This window comes from Schistocerca piceifrons, unplaced genomic scaffold, assembly GCF_021461385.2.
Source record: "Schistocerca piceifrons isolate TAMUIC-IGC-003096 unplaced genomic scaffold, iqSchPice1.1 HiC_scaffold_312, whole genome shotgun sequence".
Taxonomy (NCBI): domain Eukaryota; kingdom Metazoa; phylum Arthropoda; class Insecta; order Orthoptera; family Acrididae; genus Schistocerca; species Schistocerca piceifrons.
This window is the reverse complement of record NW_025728529.1, coordinates 17,501-22,500: the sequence shown is the minus strand read 5'-3', so window position 1 is coordinate 22,500 and position 5,000 is coordinate 17,501. Positions and strand designations below refer to the sequence as shown.

General features: G+C 52.7%; 1 non-coding gene across 1 annotated transcript in view; it reads left to right on the top strand.

The window, feature by feature from the left end:
* Positions 1-3,979: 3,979 nt before the first annotated feature.
* Positions 3,980-5,000, top strand: part of LOC124745009 — a 1,909-nt gene continuing 888 nt past the window's right edge. Inside the window, exon 1 of the ribosomal RNA XR_007010964.1 lies at positions 3,980-5,000. This exon is cut by the window's right edge and continues 888 nt beyond it. This is a non-coding gene — a ribosomal RNA (small subunit ribosomal RNA).

Genomic DNA, 5,000 nt, shown 5'->3' with positions numbered 1-5,000 from the left:
CGTTTCATGAAGAGTTATTGCCAATATGCGACATTCCCGCTGTCCCTATACATGAGCCGCGACCTGTACCACTTACGAGCGAGAGACGCGATCGCGTTGCTCACTGTACGGCGTCCGATACCGAGCCATCAGCATGTCGGTCCCCATGCGCGTTGCACTCGCACTCGCAGTCGCAAAAACGTGGGGCAAATATATTACGCGGAAGAGTTATAACAGACCGAGCCCCACTGCATGAGGGGAGTCTTTGTCACTAATGTACACAGATGGAACATTTTGGACTGGAACCAGATTACCCGTACACACGGCGCTGATTAGTAATCAATGCAGAGCCATCAAACTACAGAATATATATACAACTGTCCGTATACATGCTGAAAGAGTCTGCCCACAATGGGAACCACACGTCAGCCAGCCACTCTGATCACGCACCACTCTCTGCTTCTAACGGGCGCACATACAATATGTAAGCACCAGCATGGAACAACATCCAGTGCATCCTCTCCGCCACATTACACAATCCACACTATCACAACCAGACCAGGAGGTCCATGCGGAAAATACAATATCCCACCCTTTCGACATCCACCATTGCGCAGATCAGGCACCAACACCCACACATGTCCTATACAACGGTGCACCCAACATCACAATAGTACCTCCTGTCACAGCGCACAAACAATGACATGAGTCAAAGACACAGGTCTGACACAAGCATAGAATTGGAGCGCCGCCTCTAATAAGCCAAAGGTGCATCCTGACGTGACAAATCTGATCATGTCACAAGCATTCACTTACTATAATCACTATCAACGAACCTGCCGCCCCCGCCCCCCCCCTACACCTTTCCTTACAACAACGTGTAACCTAACCTAACCTAACCTATGTTGTACCTTAACCTAACCTATGTTGTACCTTAACCTAACCTATGTTGTACCTTAACCTAACCTATGTTGTACCTTAACCTAACCTATGTTGTACCTTAACCTAACCTATGTTGTGCCTTAACCTAACCTATGTTGTGCCTTAACCTAACCTATGTTGTGCCTTAACCTAACCTATGTTGTGCCTTAACCTAACCTATGTTGTGCCTTAACCTAACCTATGTTGTGCCTTAACCTAACCTATGTTGTGCCTTAACCTAACCTATGTTGTGCCTTAACCTAACCTATGTTGTGCCTTAACCTAACCCATGTTGTGCCTTAACCTAACCCATGTTGTGCCTTAACCTAAACCCATGTTGTGCCTTAACCTAACCCATGTTGTGCCTTAACCTAACCCATGTTGTGCCTTAACCTAACCCATGTTGTGCCTTAACCTAACCCATGTTGTGCCTTAACCTAACCATGTTGTGCCTTAACCTAACCCATGTTGTGCCTTAACCTAACCCATGTTGTGCCTTAACCTAACCCATGTTGTGCCTTAACCTAACCCATGTTGTGCCTTAACCTAACCCATGTTGTGCCTTAACCTAACCCATGTTGTGCCTTAACCTAACCCATGTTGTGCCTTAACCTAACCCATGTTGTGCCTTAACCTAACCCATGTTGTGCCTTAACCTAAACCCATGTTGTGCCTTAACCTAACCCATGTTGTGCCTTAACCTAACCCATGTTGTGCCTTAACCTAACCCATGTTGTGCCTTAACCTAACCCATGTTGTGCCTTAACCTAACCCATGTTGTGCCTTAACCTAACCCATGTTGTGCCTTAACCTAACCCCATGTTGTGCCTTAACCTAACCCATGTTGTGCCTTAACCTAACCCATGTTGTGCCTTAACCTAACCCATGTTGTGCCTTAACCTAACCCATGTTGTGCCTTAACCTAACCCATGTTGTGCCTTAACCTAACCCATGTTGTGCCTTAACCTAACCCATGTTGTGCCTTAACCTAACCCATGTTGTGCCTTAACCTAACCCATGTTGTGCCTTAACCTAACCCATGTTGTGCCTTAACCCTAACCCATGTTGTGCCTTAACCTAACCCATGTTGTGCCTTAAACCCTAACCCATGTTGTGCCTTAACTAACCCATGTTGTGCCTTAACCTAACCCATGTTGTGCCTTAACCTAACCCATGTTGTGCCTTAACCTAACCCATGTCGTGCCTTAACCTAACCACGTCGTTAACCTAACCCACGTCGTGCCTTAACCTAACCCACGTTGTCGCCTAACGTAACCCACGTTGTCGCCTAAACCTGCTCTGTAATTGTTATACGACTCGTTCAATTAGTGTAGTGTTGCCCACCCGCAACCCTCGCAATATAGTTCGCTACTCGCACTCCCCGCTCCCCTGTGTATCGCTTCATGTTAAACACCTTGCAAGTCTTGCTCACTTTCCACATGCTCCTGCTGTACACTGTAATGTGGATGGCAGCAGGACGTACATGCCGCCCCTCCCCACGTCCCCACCTTGCCCCCTGCCTTCGCAAGCTGGTTGGTGAGAACTTTGCATGTTCAATGCCCTCCGCATGCGACGTACTCAGGCTACGTTGTGGTGCGGCCTGTGTCAACTGTCCGCTAATGTCGTACGCGTAAACCACAATCTGTACTGCACATTCGTCCTTATGTACTGAATGATACATCGTGGCACATGTGTGACCGTACAACGACTGCGCCCAAAAACGGCGGACCATACAGTGCAAATATTGTGCACGCAGCTACGTGTCGTCTCCCTATGAGAGCTGGATTGCAGTGTGGTACGCCATAGAGACGTGTGGGAGGAACGGACGCCGTGGATGGCGATCAGCATGAGCTGTCTGTTGATGTATTCGGACCTAGTCGTCTCTCCTCACACACCGTGATGGCATGGTGCACCGCGTTCCATATCTGCGACATGCTACAGAGGCCGGTTGACAGTCGTTCGAGCAATGGACATCGCATACGTACGGGGGCCACCTTCCACGTATTGTCTAGGCGTGCACATTTTGTTGCGTGTATGTGGGCAGACGTAGTGTGGCGTGACACCTGACACAGGCATGCAATAATCGTGGAAGTTGCAAATGGCGATGGACGCCTGCGTTTTCTGGTGAAGTTACGCAAATGAACAAATGGTAACCTGTTGTGGTGCGGTTGTTCTCGCTAGGGGTGAATCGGTGATGGCGACGATAGGTTGAGGTACTAACCGGTTGTTCCAGCGATACCCACCATGCCGACGAAACTGAACGGCATCTGGGTGTGAAGCGATACGCGGCGGTGGCTGGGTGGGACCGTCCCCGGCCGGTGAGGGGGCGCCTCCCGGCGTGCTGGCCGCGCGGTGCGTGGGCGCACGCGCTACAGCCGGCTGGTGGGGGCGGCCAGTGGCAGGCGCGCCGGCCGACGGACGCGGCAGGCGTCGCAGCTGCGCGCCGGCGCACCCTGCGCGCGGCGCCGTGCGGCCAAAGTAGGTCCTCGCGGGCCCGGTGCGAAGCGCGGTGGACATCTTCAGTGTGCTGGTCCGATTGAGGACTGTGTGCGTTGAGGATGCGCTGCCGCCCGGCGCTCGGCGCCGCGACGCCGTCTGCTGCTCGGTCGCCCCAGCGGTTCTCGCTGGTGGTTTGTATCGCAGCTGTGCGGATGTGTTGGCGCGTGCGCTGTGCTGGGAGAGTTCGCTTCGGCACCCAAGTGGGGCTTTTGTCCTTCTGTGGCGCTGGCGTTGGAGCTGCCGGTCACCGTAGGTGGCGCGTGTTGTCTCCCGCCGGCAATGCCACGACAGCACGCTCCCGGGCCTCTGTCGGCAGCGGCAAGCTCAGTTGGGAGCACGGGTGGTCGCACCGAAAGCGTCTACTCGCCTAACTCCGGGCGATTGCGCCTCTCTCGAACCCGACCAAGTACTTGGGACGGCGCTGCGCGCCGCCGGGACCTGAGAGGGTTTCGAGGTGTATTGTGCAGGGGAGCTCAGCCTCCTCCTGTTTGCAGAATGATTGAGCGGACGCTTGCGTGTTCGCGCGGGCCCCCGGGACACACTCCCGGGCGGCCGGCTGCTCAGCTCTAGTTGACGCAGCTCCCTGGTTGATCCTGCCAGTAGTCATATGCTTGTCTCAAAGATTAAGCCATGCATGTCTCAGTACAAGCCGCATTAAGGTGAAACCGCGAATGGCTCATTAAATCAGTTATGGTTCCTTAGATCGTACCCACGTTACTTGGATAACTGTGGTAATTCTAGAGCTAATACATGCAAACAGAGTCCCGACCAGAGATGGAAGGGACGCTTTTATTAGATCAAAACCAATCGGTCGGCTCGTCCGGTCCGTTTGCCTTGGTGACTCTGAATAACTTTGGGCTGATCGCACGGTCCTCGTACCGGCGACGCATCTTTCAAATGTCTGCCTTATCAACTGTCGATGGTAGGTTCTGCGCCTACCATGGTTGTAACGGGTAACGGGGAATCAGGGTTCGATTCCGGAGAGGGAGCCTGAGAAACGGCTACCACATCCAAGGAAGGCAGCAGGCGCGCAAATTACCCACTCCCGGCACGGGGAGGTAGTGACGAAAAATAACGATACGGGACTCATCCGAGGCCCCGTAATCGGAATGAGTACACTTTAAATCCTTTAACGAGTATCTATTGGAGGGCAAGTCTGGTGCCAGCAGCCGCGGTAATTCCAGCTCCAATAGCGTATATTAAAGTTGTTGCGGTTAAAAAGCTCGTAGTTGGATTTGTGTCCCACGCTGTTGGTTCACCGCCCGTCGGTGTTTAACTGGCATGTATCGTGGGACGTCCTGCCGGTGGGGCGAGCCGAAGGCGTGCGACCGCCCCGTGCGTGCTCGTGCGTCCCGAGGCGGACCCCGTTGAAATCCTACCAGGGTGCTCTTTATTGAGTGTCTCGGTGGGCCGGCACGTTTACTTTGAACAAATTAGAGTGCTTAAAGCAGGCAAGCCCGCCTGAATACTGTGTGCATGGAATAATGGAATAGGACCTCGGTTCTATTTTGTTGGTTTTCGGAACCCGAGGTAATGATTAATAGGGACAGGCGGGGGCATTCGTATTGCGACGTTAGAGGTGAAATTCTTGGATCGTCGCA